At 44.6% G+C, this 16,324-nt stretch overlaps 1 long non-coding RNA gene across 1 annotated transcript in view; it reads right to left on the bottom strand.

Annotated features, from left to right (window-relative positions):
* The window catches only part of LOC120622991 (uncharacterized), a 150,722-nt gene extending 134,800 nt beyond the window's left edge, over nt 1–15,922 (bottom strand). The window contains exon 1 of the long non-coding RNA XR_005658614.1: nt 15,652–15,922. This is a non-coding gene — a long non-coding RNA (uncharacterized LOC120622991). The remainder of the gene's footprint in view (nt 1–15,651) is intronic.
* Nucleotides 15,923–16,324: the final 402 nt, after the last annotated feature.

Below are 16,324 nucleotides of genomic sequence, written 5' to 3'. Positions count from 1 at the left end.
ATCCCTTTAACGTCTGGCTTAATGGATTACAGCTAGATTCTCACATCTGCTTCTGTGTTCGATTTGTTATCATTTATTTTTCGGTTGAAATATATAAAGCAAATCCAGACTCACATAGTTATGTAGTTAGAAAAGAGAATACTTTTAATAGTCTTGTCAATTAAATGTTTGCTACTACACCAAAACTCGACGAGGGGTCTTCCTAAAGGTTAGTTGCAATGTAGATTCTGAAACCATATCAATTTTTTTTCTGTCCAGTTAAAATTCATTGGCCAATCTTGCATTTGGAATGGTTCTTTAACCCATGTATAATGATTCATTTGGAAAATATAGATTCTCTTAGTTTGGCAGATTTTTTTCAAATATTTTCACATTTCAGTTATATAATGTTAAAAATAAACACTTGTTAATAACATCAACTTATCATAAAAGCATTCAACTACTGGAAGGCTGTCAAGCTCACAATTACTGATACAAGTTTTCCAAAATCTGAGTTTTATCCTGAAACCTTGAATTTTAGCTTTGGCAACAAATACTGTCAGTTGTTTTCCTTGAAATGATGGGCTCACCTTATCCATTTTCAAAATACTGTCTGCCAAATACCCAAGTCTGAACAATCATAATGTGTCTCTCAGTTGTTCTTCCAAATAAAAATGGCATTACATGGAAACAAATGGCTACTTGAGCTCACGATTCAAGCCACTCCGCACGTGCTTTTGCTCAAGGTAACGGTTGTCCTTTGCTGGGCGGCAGAAGCGCTTTCTGCAGTCTTCCCACTTTGTCCCACAGAACAGTAGGAGTTGTGTATTCAAGGATGGAGATTTAATGAAATTAGTCATCTTGACTGCTTTATCAAGGACAGTCTCAGGAAAGGTTGGCTTTATTTGATTTGGAGAGAGAGAGCATGGTAGTGAGGAAGAAAAGGAAAACTTGTACAAGTGGATACTGCTGCTTCGATTCCTGCAGAGCCAACGCCATTCTCGTCCACCACGGCACCACCAGGGCCGCTGTCAACACAGCTAAAATGGCAAAGAATGTCTTAGCATTATGAAAATAGTTTTGACTTCGCAGACTCCCTAAAAGGTCCAGGGGACACAACAGGGTCTGCAGTTCACGCTTAGAGGACCATCGATCCACGGGATAGTGGAGCCCTAGAAAGCTTAACTGACCACAGCAAGGAGGCCCGACTGACAGTTCCCCCAGGGCCAGGGCGATCAGATGTTCTTTTGAGAAATCTTCCATTGGGCACAACGTGGAGATGCTTAGAAGGGAAGGCTGACAAGTAAAAACGTAGGAAAACCGGTTGAGAACCCACTGCGTTCATCTGGATGAAAAATGATGAGGGTTTCAAGTAGGGCAGAGGAAGTGTGCGAGGCGGAGGGAAAGCTTTCAAGAGCTGTGTAAGGGTGTGTTATGAATCCTATACCCAGATCTCAGCCCCATCACCCGGCAGGTCATTACAGCTATAAATTACAAATTAATCTTTTTTTTTAAAAAAGCAAGGGAGGAAAGTGTTGCGCGTGAATTCTTCCTCTGCCCTCTGTGTGTGTATTTGATGACTCCAGGTTTCCTCAGCAAAAGTCAATGAAACAATTAAGTCTCTGCCCATTTTTCCTCATCCTGATCTCAAACAGTGTTAAAAAGGCTTGCACTACACTTTTCACACCCGGGCCTGTTAATAATTCATGCTCTCGCCTTCTTCAGTTCTTTTGTCTTTGCTGCTTAAACCCGGAGGAAACGTGAATGTGTTCCTTTGCTTTCTGAAAGTCCCGTCGTTCCAAACATTCAAACGGCCACTTCTTGCCAATGATCTGGGGCTGGTGAAATCCTTTCTACCTTCCACCAAAACCCCAACAATGGATAAAAACTGATCTTTGCTAATTTTGTCAGCCTGCTTTGTGACACAAGCTGTTTCGTTTAAATAGATTAGCCCAGGGTCATTGAGGCTAAGCTTGAGAAAGGGATTCTGTTGCTCCTCGGAGTGTGGTCTGTGGGCCAGCAGCATCGGCTTCATTCTAGAAAAGGGTTTCTCAGCCTTGGCACCATTGGCATTTGGGGCTAGAAAATTCTTTGTTGTGGGAGCAGCATTCCTAGCTTGGACCCACTAGATGCTAATAGCGCCACCACCACCAGCAGTTCTGATGACCAAAAATGTCTCCTGACATTACCAAAGATCCCCTGGGGGCAAAATCACCCTGTAGCAAAGTCACCCCGCAGGATAACCGCTACCCAATGCCTTGTTAGAAATGTCAACACTCCAGCCCCATCCCAGAGCTAATGAATCAGAGTCTGCATTTTCCAACACACCAGGTGATTCACAGGCACATTACAGTGTGAGGCGCTGGGCTGGAGCACTGGTTCCAAACGTGGCTGCACATTGTCATCGCCCAGGGTCCTCTAAAACCCTGGTGTCTGGACCCCACCCCCAGAGATACTGATTGAGTCGGGTGGGTACAATCTGGGTATGATATTCCTGGGTGATTCTGATGCAGCAAAATTTAAAACCGCCATTTCTCACATGGTTTAGCCCTAATCCTCACATTTTGCAAATGAAGAAACTGAGGCATAGAAGGGTCCAGGTACTTCTCCATCTGCTCATCAGATTCCTGCTGTAAACTTCCATTATGGTTAAGAAGCCCTAGTAATGCTCTGCTAGTCCTTTCTAGCTCCTCTGACAAGTGTGATCATTATTTGTGTATTTCTTGGTTTAATTTCTCTCTTCCCAATTGCATGGTAAGGTCTCTGAGGGCAGAGATCATGTTTGTCTGACTCACCATGCCTGGGTGTCTCCCTGGTGCTGAGAACGTCCTTGTGCACAACAGACAAGCAGTGAGTGAGTGACTGGGCGAACAACATGAACAGACAACAAAATAAAGAGCCGAATCTATATCTGTTTGGTGCCAAAGCCCTCACCTCCACTGAGGAAGTCAGAAAAAAATGACAGTGCTCGTCTGTGGCTGAGTGCAGCCCGATGCTTCACCTGCCTGCTCACTGGCCACCCTTGCAGCTCAGTGTCTGCCAGCTGAGGGCAGAGGGGGCCGAGGTCCAGGTCCAGGCAGCAACCACAGCACGAGCATCTCCAAGGGGAGCCTTGACCACCTGGTAACAGCGAACCTGGCGTTCCACTTCCAACCCTCCCACCTCTTCAAGTGTGGCCAAGCCAATTATGTCTCTCTGTAGACAAAGTAACCAAGGTTGAGAGTGATAGCAACTTGCTCTTAACTGTTGGAGAGCTAGAATCCAGACACACTCTGTGATTCCAGCCCTCCCAGTAACCCAGCAGAGGAGGTCTCTCTCCAGGTGCCCCGGGGTCGGAAAGGCTCTCTGGATGTCAGGCCCAGCTACTCTTTCCAGCCTCATTGCTCACTCTTCTCTTTCCCCATCCCTCCTAACCCAATAGAACAGAACTCTCCATCCACTTCAGCCACACTGACCCCCCCTCACTTCCCCAAATGTGTCATACTGTCTCTCACCTCTGAGCCTTTACAAATGCTGTTCCAGTGGCCTGTAATACTCTCCCACAGCTCATTCTTCTCCAGTCTTCAGGTCTCAACTCACACGTTAATTCCTACAGGAAGCCTTCCCAGAGCACCCTTCTCCAGGGAGATGCTTCTACCTTATGTTCCTGTAGCACACTCTGATTTCCAACCCTGTAGTCACCACACTATCAAACGGTGACTCCTTGTCTGTCATCCCTAATACGTGATAAACCTTGAGAGGGCAGTGACTATGTTCAAGTCCTTCACCTCATATTCCAACACTTAGCATAACTCCTGGCCCAGACTGTGTGCTGAATAAACATGTATTCAAGGAATCGATAAACCAAACAATGTTCACAGCATCCCAGCCAAGACTTGGGCCTATATTCTCCCTTTCAGTTCAACAGTGGAATTAAAATAAAGGGGTGGAGAGAGGGAGGGGAAAAGTTTGTTTTTGTTTGGGTATTTGGAAAGTCTTTGTCAAATGATCACAAAAGAATCAGCTGTCAGATTCCTGCCTCCTGATAAGCCTCCTCCCTCTTCAAGTCTCCTGGGTAAAACCTGATGATCAAAGGTAAAGGAGACACAACCAAGCTTCTGACCCACACGTGAGAAGCCGTCCAGCCCAGGGCAGGGAGTCAGAGCCTGGCTCAGTCCTGCTAAAGACCCGCCCACGCTTACAAGGAACGCTCCACCTGCTACTGGCATTTTGACCGGAGATTAAGGGCTTTGCAGGACACATGAATGCAAATATTTGCATGAGTAAAATTTAGCAAATGGGGATGGCATTCTCCTGGGCCAGCTCCGGGATACACGGCCGCATGCCTGGCTGTGACTATCTGTGGACAGCTCGGCAACCGACGCAAGGAGCTCCGGATGGCCATTTCAGTGAAGACGGCTGCTTGTACCCCACAAAAAAAGTGAAGAACTTCAAGGGTCAAGTCTTTCCTCTTCCTCTTCCTCCTCCTCTCCACTCTCCTCTCCTTATTTTTTGGAATAACTTATTGAGGTGAACTTCACATAACATAAAATTAACCATTTTAAAGTGAACAGTTCAGTGGCATTGAGTGTTATACAACTCTATCTAGCTCCAAAACATTCCCTCACTCTAAAGTAAAACCCCGTTATCAATTAAGCACTCAGTCCCCATTCGCGACTCCCGCCAGCCGCTGGCAACCACTAACCTGCTTTCTGTCTCTGTGGGTTTGCCTATTCTGGACGGTCCACATCAGTGGAATCATAAATGTGTGGTCTTTCGTGACTGCCTTCCTTCACTTACCACAGCATTTTCGAGGTTCATCCACGCTGCAGCATGCTCAGTGCAATTTCCCCCTCACGGCTCCTCCCATCTCTTATCATCCCCCAGAACATTCTCAAACCTCACATCTGCCAGGCATGGGCCAAGCCTTTCCCTTCGGACACAGCTTATGGCAAAGAACAGCGCAAGTTCTTCCAAGTGGAAGAAAGAGTTTCAGGTAAATATGGAGATGAGCAGGCTCGTCCACTATCTCAGCTCCAAATGTGGCCTGTATCCGGGCACTGTGACAGTTTGAGGGGCTCCCTGAAGAGGCAGATCGGAGGGTACACGTCGCTCTTCTCCCTTCATTTCTTGTCCCCTCCCAGCATCACTGACAACGGCTGGTGATTTGGCACAGGGGTGGAGTAGCTAGACCTCAGTGCATCCTCGCTTTGTCCTGATGCAGGACCGTCGCGACCTCCCATGTCAGAGGTGGCGGCTGTTTGGAATGCCACCAATAAACTTGCTTTCTGACTCACTCTGTGAACCCCACATGGTTTTACATTTTTTTTCCCCGGTTTTGGGGCTTGGATCTTTATAAAGCCCGCGCTGCACAGAGCAGAAGCATACGAGCGGATTCTATGATTAGAGCTCTGCACATTGCCAGTGACGAGCCTTAGAGGGGCTGATACCGTCTGTGTGGAACCCAGCAGCTCGCAGCCAAGTGCGGACTGGAACTGCAGGGGGCGTTTCCTTCGCACTTCCAGCCGGAGCCCAGCTGAGTGTGTTGAGGACCAGAGCTGGAAAAACAGGCGAACGCCCTAGCTCAGCTTTTAGCATGTCTCCTCTGGGCTACTGCTACAAAGTCTCCCCCATGCCCCCCTCATGCTGTGCACACCTCCGCACTGCAACCAGAGCCACTATCCCCAAAGGGGAACTGACTGCTTTGCTGTCATCTTTAAAATCCTTCGATGGCTCTCTAACCAGGGCAGCAGGGGTTAAACTGGGTCTAGGCATCCCGCACTCAGTGCTCTCTAAACCAAGGGCTGCGCAGGCAAACTTTTCCTATAATGGGTGAAAAGAAAATATTTGCGGATTTGCAGGCCATGTCACTGTCTCTATTACAACTACTCAACTCTGCCCTGTTAGACCTCTACCACTACTGGACCTCATGGAGCCACACACCCATGCTCATGAAAGAAATCTGAGGTCCAGATACTCAGTATTCTTATTTTTTAAATAAAGCTTTGGCTTACAGCAGAAAAGTCCTTAAAGATCCTCTCTGAACATCTCAGGACGTGTGCAAAGACATGTGCAAAGCTTTGTTCCACCGAGTTGTATTAAAAATGAATACTGAAAGTTATAATGCTCTATACCAGCATCACCAGTTACTTCCAAATGGGTGATTCCTTCTCCCCTACCTAACAGAAGGGTTTCTGCTGGCTTAGCCTTTTGGGAAAATAAGCACCCCAGAAGCCCCTGTGCAGATTTTACTGTGAATCAGGTGTAAAAATCAGACGGTGCTCATCTTACTGCCTCCTGCAAACCTGCTGATTTATGGGAGCTGGGAGAGGTTGCACTGCAAGGTTGAAATCAGCAGTCGCCCTCTCTTCTGTTCCCCATAACACTGTGCAGAACTCAGAGAAGGGACCTGGTGCTAAAAATGGGAAAATAAATAGCTCTGAGAGGCTGTCTGAGGGAAAACTAGCCATTTTCTCAAATGTGAATAGAAGAGCTGAGAATAGGAAAGACAAAAAGGAAAAGAAAAAAAAAATAATAGTAAAAGTGAAGTCTCACTCCTGCCTGTTTTATGTGGTCTTCGGCAAGTAAAGCAGGCATACTAGGACTGAGGCAAGGTTGCTGGATGCCTGCTAATATTGACTGTCTCTTTCTCTCAACAAATGTTACTCCATGAACAGACTATTTCTCCAGCCTCCCCTGAAGCTAGGGGTAGCCATATGACAATGAACTATAAACTGTAGTAGCAAACTTCCAAAAATGACCTTTCAGAAGAAGAGGTATGGCCTTCTACTTTTACTTTCTTGTGGCCTGGAATGTATACATAATGACTGGAGCTTGTGCAACTATTTTGGCCATGAGGCAGCATGCTAAAAATAGCACAGTAACAAGATTGCTCTGCCCCTTCATGATTTCATGAAGCTCCCATCCCAACCTTGAATTGCCTAGCTCCAGTAATTCTGTTACTTATGAGAATAAGCCTCGTGGGTTTAAGCCACTGTCAGAGATTTTCTGTCACATGAAGCCAAAGTTGGTTATAAGGATATAACTGCACAGGTTTGCTATGAGACTTACAAAGCCAATGTGAGTGATAAGCGCCTGGAAGGAATACAAGATTATACCTCTCTCTCACTTTCTTTTTCACACTCATGCACACACACACACACACACACACACCCTACTTCGAGCGAAAGTGTTCGTCAAAAGTTTATTCTAAGTATATAAAAAAAATAAGGAATTTTATCTTGCTCTGGATGAAAACTCAAAGAACAAAGACTATTATTACACAAGAAAGGATTTGGAACTTGTCAAGATAGAAAGTCATTATAACTAGTCTGCGTTTCAAACTGTGACCTTTGAACTATTAGAATAGAATCCCTAGTCTAGAATGATACAGCAAGTCTTCAAATAATGTCGTTTCATTTAATGTCATTTTGCTATAACACTGAAGAGATGCCTTTGGAACTTCACTCCTGTTCACATCAGTTAGCCTATGGAAAAATTGTTTTGTTAGGCATCACTTCGCTTCAAGTCGCAGAACCCATCAACGACGTTAACAGAGGACTTACTGGATACGCAACTCCCCGGATGACTTCTATACCTGAATGTCTAAAACCCGAGGCTAAAACAAAACTCTTGATTTATTTTTCAAGCCAGCTTCTCTCTCAGTGATCTTCACCCCAGGAAATGGCACCACCTCCCAAAAGCGATCCTTATTCCCTCTTTCTCCCTGACATCTGATTCATTAGCAAGTCCTATTGAATTACCTGCAAAGCTTCTCCCAAATCCATCCGCTGCCTCCACACCCACCACTGCCTGATACCAGATCCCAGTGTTTCCCAACAGTGGTCCCCAACAGTGGCCATGGCTCCTTGGAAGGCAGAATGACCTTTGTAAAAATATGTATCAGATTATGTCATGAGTCTGATGACAACTGTCTAATGGTGTCCCAACAGTTTAGTATACAGTCCTCACCCCGCCTCCATCACCAACATCTCCTGCCTCTCTCTCTCTCTTGGTTCCTCAGCTCCAGTCATGTGGCTTTATTTCTGTCCCTTAAATGCACTGAGTTTATTCTTGCCTTGGAGCTTTTGTATCTGCACTTCTTCTCCTTTTCTGAAAAGCTCTTCTCCCACATCTTTGTACGATGCCCCGACCACCCCTTCCCCCAGTATCTAGTACTTCGCTATGCTGTAGTATGAGCACGGCACATGTGAACATCTGATGTTTGGGGATTTGCTTGTTTGAAACTCGCACTAGACTGAGGATCCACAGGAAGAGGGACCTTTTGTTTTGAGTTCACGGCTATATCATCTGTGCTCAGCATAAGAAGGTTCTCAATAATTATTTCTTAAATGAGTGAGTTGCGAGATCATAGCAATCAAAATATTAAAATCGGCTGGGTTGATCTGACTCAACTATTGCAGTCAATATTGCTGATATTAAACTCAAAATGAATGCAAACAGAATTGCTAATGTTAATCCGGCAAGTATCCCAGATTTTAATGGACTTCCCACCACATCTACTACTCCACACTACCTCCCCTCACTCCGGCTAAAGGCTTTTTCTTGGGAGCCAGTAGCCATTTCTTTAGCTAAACAAGCTTAGAAGGGACTGAATTACTTATCAATAGTAGGTGGGGGGTTTAGAGAGTAATAAACATATTCCTCTGTTTACGTTCACACCTCTTCTCTTTCTATGGGCGAGTGATAAGGGTCGTTAAGAGATTATTGAACCACTTTCACCATCTACAGTAGACGTACAAAGCTTTTTTCTAATTAAGCAAATCCTAGAGACACGGTCAGCTGAGAGGAGATTTTCATGTCTAATGTTAGGCAGCCAGAAGAGAGATAAGCATTTTCCCACCTTTTCTGGTCTGCGTGTGAACATGCTAAGTGCAAACTACCACCACATCTGTAGGGTACCCCGCCCACATGCGCACACCTCAGACATTGAGCCTTTTAAGCACAGCAAATAGAAGTACAGCAGAGAAAAGGCTCGACTCAAAGCCTGACAGGCAGGATAATCAAAATGTGTTAACACAGGAAACAGTGAGTTAAATAGCAATTAAGTTAATAAACCAATTCTCATTTTCTACACTGAATCAGAAGATCCCATACTAATTTTCTGATAACTCAATGCTTATTAATGATTTTAAGCCCTGGTTTTGATAAAGCAAAGATGGCAGTGTGGTTTAATAACTGGAATATCATTAATTCAAGAGCTGGAGAAATCTGAGTTTAAATCTCAACTTAACACCTTATTACCCACTTGGCTTTAGGTAACTTAGCCAAACTCCCTTATCTTCCATTTTTTCTCATCTTGTAAATGGAGATGAGAAATAACCTTAACTTCTCAGGTTGAAAGTATTAAAATGAGATATTATCAGACACAAAGCACTTTGCCCAACAAAGTTGGGCATATCAAATCCCATCACTCCTTGCGCTCAACACTCCGAACTCAACATCCCCCTCTATATTCCACAAATGCTTCGATGCTGCCCTAGTCTTCGCATGTCTGGTTCTCCTCCAGGCTTCAGGTCCCCAGCTCATAGAAGGTCACTTCGTGACTGCTCTACGGAAATGTTCTCCCACCACTCGCCCACGTTTATTTCTAGCAGGACTCCTGGTCCAATGAGAAACGACCCTCTCCATGTCTGTCTGCTTGTTTAACTAGGGTCTGGGTTCCTCCAGGCCGCAGTCTTACCCAGTTTTAGCCACTTGCTCCCAACGAGTGTTTAATGAATAAGCAAGTGAAAAAACTTGGTATAATGTTCGGTTTGCTTTCCCCCAAAAGGACACAAGACCAGGATTTGGGTGCAAGTGGTTTACTTGGGAGGTAATTTCAGGAAATGCCAGCAAGGAAGAGAGAAAGCAAGATAGAGAAGGGACAGAAACTGGGAAAAAGATGGATTGTCATCTCTGTCACCATGATGGGCAACTGGGGCTCTCCCTGGGGAATACCCGGAGCAGAACAGAATAGCCATGTGCCTGTCCACATGCTGGATGCCCACCCGGGAGAGGTATGTCTCTATTTTTCCATCAATTTTCATGAGTTATTGATCGAGAGCTACTAATTCCTAAACATTTCCAGCTCGCTTCAAAACACAGGCAAAGTGGGTATCAGTGGCCAGAGAAAGCACACAAAAAAATTGCAGAAGCTGGCTGCTGGAAATCAGGCATGTATACCCCAGTGGAGTGCTAAGTTCCAACGGCATATGTGATAGTGACCTTAAACAAAATTGTTTCATGATCTTAAACGATTGTTAAAAAAAATTCAAGGCACACAGGCTAACACTGAAAATCGGGGCCACTCTTCAACCCTATGAACCATGCCCAAACACACAGACATGACACACATATGATCCACAGAGGAAACACATACACGATACACCCACGGCAGCCACCTTTTCTGCCCTCCTCCCGAATGTCATCTTCAACAAAGCCTGACCAAAAAAATAAGAAAGCAAAGCCATTCTGGTCACCACTAAAGAATGAGATGCATAGCAACGGGTGGTTAAATATTATCCCAAAAACACTGGGACACCCCAACAGTCATCCGGGAAATGGCTCTTGCTTGCGATCTGACATGATTCTGAAATAACCAATACCACATTAACAAGGTTTATGCTGCAAATTACTCTGTACAAAGTGCTATTAAAAGTCAGTGATGAGTGAAAACAGCCTTCAGATTTTCATGTCAACATTCAAACTCTAGATGGAGTTTCTCCTCTCCGCTTTCATTCAAATAATTATCTTCCCTGGATTAAATGATATTTTTTAATTCAATCGCATCTCACAGCCGTATGCTTATTTTATTCGGATGAGGGAGAAAGGTATCTTCATTTCTCGTAAGAGCTTTCACGAAAGCTGGAGCTGCTGCGACACGACAGTAATCAAAACTGAATTCTATACAAGAGGTAGATTATATTGCCTTCCAAATTAATTTGCAAATGGTCACAATGCTAATAAAATGCAGTCGAGGCTGTGATTTTCCTTTTTCAAAGCCCAGCGCCCCAACAGCCAGAAGCAAACACGCCAAGAAGCACAATGTCAGCTGCAGATCACGTGCCAGAAAGCTGGACTTGGGCCTCAGATGTGCGGAGCAAGTTGTGGAGACTGAAGCACAACAACTTTGGAGGGAATTTCCCTCTGATTCTTGGTTTTCTTATGCTCTGTGGCTGATCCTGGAAGATGCCAGGATCCAGCCCCAGGAACTGGAATGAAGAAAGGACTTCCCTTAGGGCCTGGCTCTGCGAAGTTGCTAGCCCTCTTACCCCTTCTCTGGGAAGGCCTTGGAGGCTGATCTACCCACAATAAGTTGCTTAATTTTATTCTTACCACTTGCAGTGAAGATTTTCCTCCGAAATCTATTTCAGTTGATGACTGAGTCTCAGCACATCGAGCAGCTTCACGGCAAGGAGTTGGTGGGTGGGTATTAATTTCCAACAGCTGCTATAACACATTACTATCACAAACTCAGTGTCTTTTTTAAAATAATTTTTTTAATTTTTCAATTACAGTTGACATCCATTATAATAGTTTCAGGTGAACAACATAGTGATTCACATTATGTAACTTATAATCTTGTGCCCTTTTTTACCAACCCTCCAACTCCCCTCCCATCTGGCAACCATCAAATTTGAATTTCATGTCATTTAACATGTCATGAAATAGTTTTCTTTTGATTTTTTTCCCCCAACCATTTAAAAATGTAAAAACATCCTTAGCTCATGGGCCATTCAAAAAAAAAAAAAAAGCAGGCTGGATTTGACCCATGGGATCATGGGTTGCTGACCCCTGAACTAGATGATCTCCAAACTCCCTTCCATCTAAGAGTCTATGATTCCATTTATAAGAAAATAGGATTGGAGGGAAGATGGGAGACAATCAAACCCAAGTTCAAATATAAATTTTACTTCTTTGATAGATTGGTTCCCTCCAGTAGCTCATTTGACCTCTCTGAATATCTGTTTTCTCACCAGCCAAATGAGAAAGACATAACTCATATGTAAATTACAAAGGTTAAAGTGAACAAATGATACAACGGAGTGTCCAGCTTAACATAATAAGTGCCGTCACATATAGCAGGTGCTCAGCAAATATTGGTTCTCATCCATCTTCATTCATTGGGAAGAAGGATGTTTCTTCACTAGAAAAATCTGGCTCTAAACTGACTTGCTTTCAAAGAGGCCATTCTAATAACAAGATGGAAATACTAATGAGGAGTCCTCCACTCTTAAGGGTATATCAGAACCAGTCATTTACCCAGAGTCACAGTGGATGAGAAACAGCAGTGACTCTAGATGCTTTTGCACACAGCACTCGCTTGGCCAAGACTGGGCTTGACAGAGAGACAGTGTGTCTGCGGCCGAATCCTTCAGAATGTTTCCTTTCCTGCTGGAGGCTGAGGCTTGGAGAGGAATCCTTGGATTGAAGCCAAGGTTAATTGCAGTCGAATTGAGGGTTAGAAATTTCTCAACTCATTGAGAGTAAAAGAAGAAAGGCTGCAAATGTGTTGTGCCTTGTGTATCCTAGTCAATCTCTCCATCCCTCCATGCCCCGCCCCGCCCCACGTAACCCAACTCTGTCCCTGCAGCCTCCAGTGCAGCTAACGGAAGCACGCAGTGATAAAACACCAGCTAAGCGCTTACATCATCTTACAATTAAACATCCCCAAATCTGTTTATCTGATCAGCCCCAAATTCTGTCAGAGTGTTGACATGTGCATTTCTAAATAATTTCAGGATGTCAACTTGAATAGACCAGCAGAATCGGAAAGTTAATTATCTTTGACAACTTTGCCAGCTAATTTCCTATTTATATGTACCAAACTGGGGGCCTTTTTCATCCCCTCTTGTCACAAAGGATTTATCAATCAAATCAAGGCCTAAAATTGTCTGCCAAGGCGTTCTGGCCTCCCGAAGGGGCGTTTATCTGTTTGAAATCTCTCCGACTACCCAATGGCAGCAAAGTGGACATAAGAGAGAAGAGGAGCAACTTCCCTTCTGGATGAGGCCCCGACAGCAGAGAGCCGCTTCCCCCCAGCTCGGCAACCCCACCCACCCTTTCGTCCTCCTCTTGTCTTTATCTGGCTATACTTGTCATACACCAATTTCCAAAGCGACACCAGCTTCGCCTCTGGATTTCAGCTGACAGGGCCTGCCAAATGCCAGGCCTGCCTGTCCCAGCCAATCCGCTAACCCTCACTCAGGAAGGTACGCCCTGGGAAACCCGGCCGGCTGGGCGCTGACAGGCGGTTTGATGGTGGCGACTAAGGCTCCTGTTGTTGCTACTTCCCTCTGACAGGCAGTCATGTTTAACTTTAATAGCCATTTCCGCTGCCGAGTTCCCTGCACCGGGGCTGCCGCTTTACAAGATTGCAGCAGGCTGTCACTGAACCAGCCGTGGGGGGAGCCTGCCTGTGATTCTGTTATTGGTTCCTCATGTGAAACTCTGGCTGCCGAGGAGACAGCTGTAACGACAGGCTAATCAGGCTGGCCTGGACCTACCCAGTTCCTGCCCACCCACCAGAGACACTGACAAAGAGAAAGTCTCTAGAAGACAGGAAGATGATGTTCCAACCATTCACTCACCTGCTCAGCGCAGAGTCACCTAACACATTCTCTGAGCTGACCGCAGTATACCCGGGGCCCTGCCTTTCAGGAACTTCCAGTTTAATGGGTGATTTCATTCATTTCTCTTGTTTAACAAATCTATGTCAAGTACCTTCTATGAGCAAGGTACTGCTCTAAGCATTAAAAAGACAACGGTGAAAAAAAATAAGAAAAAAAAAAACAAAAAACCCTGTTCTCATATTGCAAAGATCAGCAAACTATGGCCAGTAGACAAAATCCGGCTGCCCATCTGTTTTTGTAAATAAAGTTTTATTGGAACACAGCCACATCCATTTGTTTGCATTATTGTCTTTGGCTGCTTTTGTGCTAAAACAACAGATCTGAGTAATTGTAACAGAGACCGTATGTCCTGCAAAACCTAAAGTATTTACTCTCTGGCTCTTTACAGAAAATGTCTGCTGACAAACAGAGGTAAATGTAACACCAGATAAGTGGAAATAAAAATATATGGAGTCCAGAGGGAGCCCATATGATGGTTGGCCTGTGAGGTCTCTTTTGTTCACTGTTGTTGCTATGATACCTGGAAAAGCGCTTGGCACAGAAAAGGTGCTCCCTAGAAAGTTCTTGTTGTCTGGATAACGGGAAAAAACGGATGTTCCGATGGGCAGGGAACTGAGCAGGTAGGAAGGTTCTAGAAGGTCTGATAAAAAGATAATAAATAAGCTTGATTTTGAAGAACAAAAAGTACTCAGAATAAGAAGGGAAAAAGCTTTCCGGGAGAAAAAAAAAAATTGACTTGCAATATCTGCTATGTTGTGGCGCGGGACAGAAAATCACACTGCGGAAACAAGTAGCTCGTGGAACGGGGAACTGGAGCGGAGGGAAAAGGGAAGAGCATCAGGAAATTAGAGAAGCGACATCACGTGAAGACTTGTGTTCATAACCTCACTGAAGACAGGAAGTACACCCTCAGGCCCAGGCTAGCGGGGCCCCTATCCTGGCTCCACAGCTCAGTGACTCCACACTTTGGAGAACCTTCCTTGAAATAGCCCTTGGTCTTCATGTCTCCCTTTCAGAGCATTCTTGGGCTTTTCCCTCATCCATGGAGTAAAACTGATGTCCCAAAAAGATCCAGGATTTGTACCTATGGTGGCATCCTGAGACCTTGTGGCCAAGCCCCCGCTCCAGAAGCATGGCCTGACAAGGTCATCTGGGTAAGAAAGAAATACTCTTCACACAAATGGACTGCTCTCCTTTCTCCACCCCTAAGCCCCTTGCCTGTCTTCCTCTACGTAACCCACTGTGTAGAAGGCAGGTGCAATCAACATCTAAGGAGATCACACGCTAGGCGCACAGTGATTATGTTCTCAAGAGTTCAAAAGAAAACACCATCGGAGGACGTGTTGTTCTACATTGTATGTTGACACAAAAAAATTCCAAATGGTAGATTTAACACGACCAGAAAAATGAATCGTTACCATTTTCCTGCACACTCTTGGTAAGATTATGCTTGTGGCCACCACTGATGAAGCATGACCTCTGAGAGAATCACTGGAAGCCAGTATTCACAGGTAACATGAAGGAGGACGCAGCGTCATGAGTAATGACAAAACCAGAGCTAAAAACACAGTTTTGGGAGCTGCAGAGGCAAGAGTATCTGTGTTTTTGCAATACAAACTGGTTACGAAAAGCCGTGGCATTGTGAGTAATAACGGCGTTGCTACCTTTTGCTCAGGATGGAGGATATGAAATCAGCCAGGAATGGCTTACTGACAATGAAGAACACAAAGACAAAGTCTGCAGACCTGAACTAATAGTCCCTGGACTCTTTGCACACACAGATTGGACAATAAATGAATTAATGTTCTCTGCCCATTGTGCCACAATTTCAGCAGTAAACCATTAAACTTCATATGGGTCCATGAATTTTGAATAAATTTTATAATCAAATTGTTTATATAGACCAGGGCCCCACAAAAATTTCCCAGGGTCCCACACGCCTTCGATTGGTCCTGAAGGCACGATGAAGGCACCATTTCCATCTCAGAGAAATATCATATTTAAAAAAAAAAAAAAGCCAACAATTAAAGACATAGTGAGTAGCTTGAAAGAATCCTACCCATTACTCCTTTCCCCTGAAGGACATCTTGCACCGACCAGGAACTTGTCTTGAATCCCCTTCTCTTTCCTCCTAGTTCTTACCTCCCGTATTTTCCAGAGTTTTTCATTTAATGAATCTGCCCCAGATCCTCCTCTCCTTCTCTAGCCTTCTCGCTTCCCACTTTCTCTTCTTCAACCATTTATTATGGCTCTGTGTAGCTCAGTTTGACTTTCTCACTGAGTTCACCCCAGTCCAGTCTCTCATCTTCTCCATTCTACTCATTACCGGATTCTGCATCTCAAAAGTCTAGAAATGGCCCTGACCCAGAGAAACTCTCACTGCTTCTGACCACGGCTTCCTCATGATGGACGTTGGAGGAGGGGGGCTCTGAAGACTCTCACGTCACTAGTCACGTGTATCATATCTTGTTTGTCAGACTAAGTTTCTGCATTTTCCCCAAAAGGCAGAGGGATGGAATAAGAATCAAAATACAGACCATGATGCTGGCCATGATGCTAGGCATCGTTTCAACTGAGTTCCAATTGAAATAAAGTTTTGAGTAGCTGGGTAAAACTTCTACAAGAGGCTGAGTCAAGGAGATATTAAAATTATGCAAGAGGTTGAGTTTATGTCAAAGGGTGCGTGTGGCAGAAACGATGATACAAGATTCGAGGCATTAATTATGTAATGT

The sequence above is a fragment of the Pteropus medius genome, unplaced genomic scaffold (assembly GCF_902729225.1).
Source record: "Pteropus medius unplaced genomic scaffold, Ma_sr-lr_union100, whole genome shotgun sequence".
In the NCBI taxonomy this organism is placed as follows: domain Eukaryota; kingdom Metazoa; phylum Chordata; class Mammalia; order Chiroptera; family Pteropodidae; genus Pteropus; species Pteropus medius.
Note: the sequence above shows the minus strand (reverse complement) of the source record. Positions and strands in the feature narration are given on the sequence as shown.